Here is a 321-nt window from a genome sequence, read left to right as displayed (position 1 = left end):
ATGCTTTGATTATTTATCTTCTTCTTAAATTTGAAAGACAATAAACAATATAATGCAGGGATCGAGAATCCTTCACGCAATCGCCTTTTGACCTTGCTCAAGAATATCTATAGTGGTGACTTAGCTTCCGTGAACAACTTCCTTAACAGCCACTCCTTTCCATTAACGGCTGAATTCTTGAATTATAGAACTGTTCTTAATGCGGCAATTGCTTCTGGTCAATTGAACATTGTTGAGTTATTGGTAAGCAGTATGTCAGAGGAAGAACTTCAATTAACAGATAATAATGGCAATACAGCCATGAGCCTTGCTGCTATGCAT

This window comes from Theobroma umbraticum, unplaced genomic scaffold (assembly GCF_002168275.2).
Source record: "Theobroma umbraticum cultivar Fairchild unplaced genomic scaffold, ASM216827v3 scaffold_146.0, whole genome shotgun sequence".
Classification (NCBI taxonomy): Eukaryota; Viridiplantae; Streptophyta; class Magnoliopsida; order Malvales; family Malvaceae; genus Theobroma; species Theobroma umbraticum.
Note: the sequence above shows the minus strand (reverse complement) of the source record.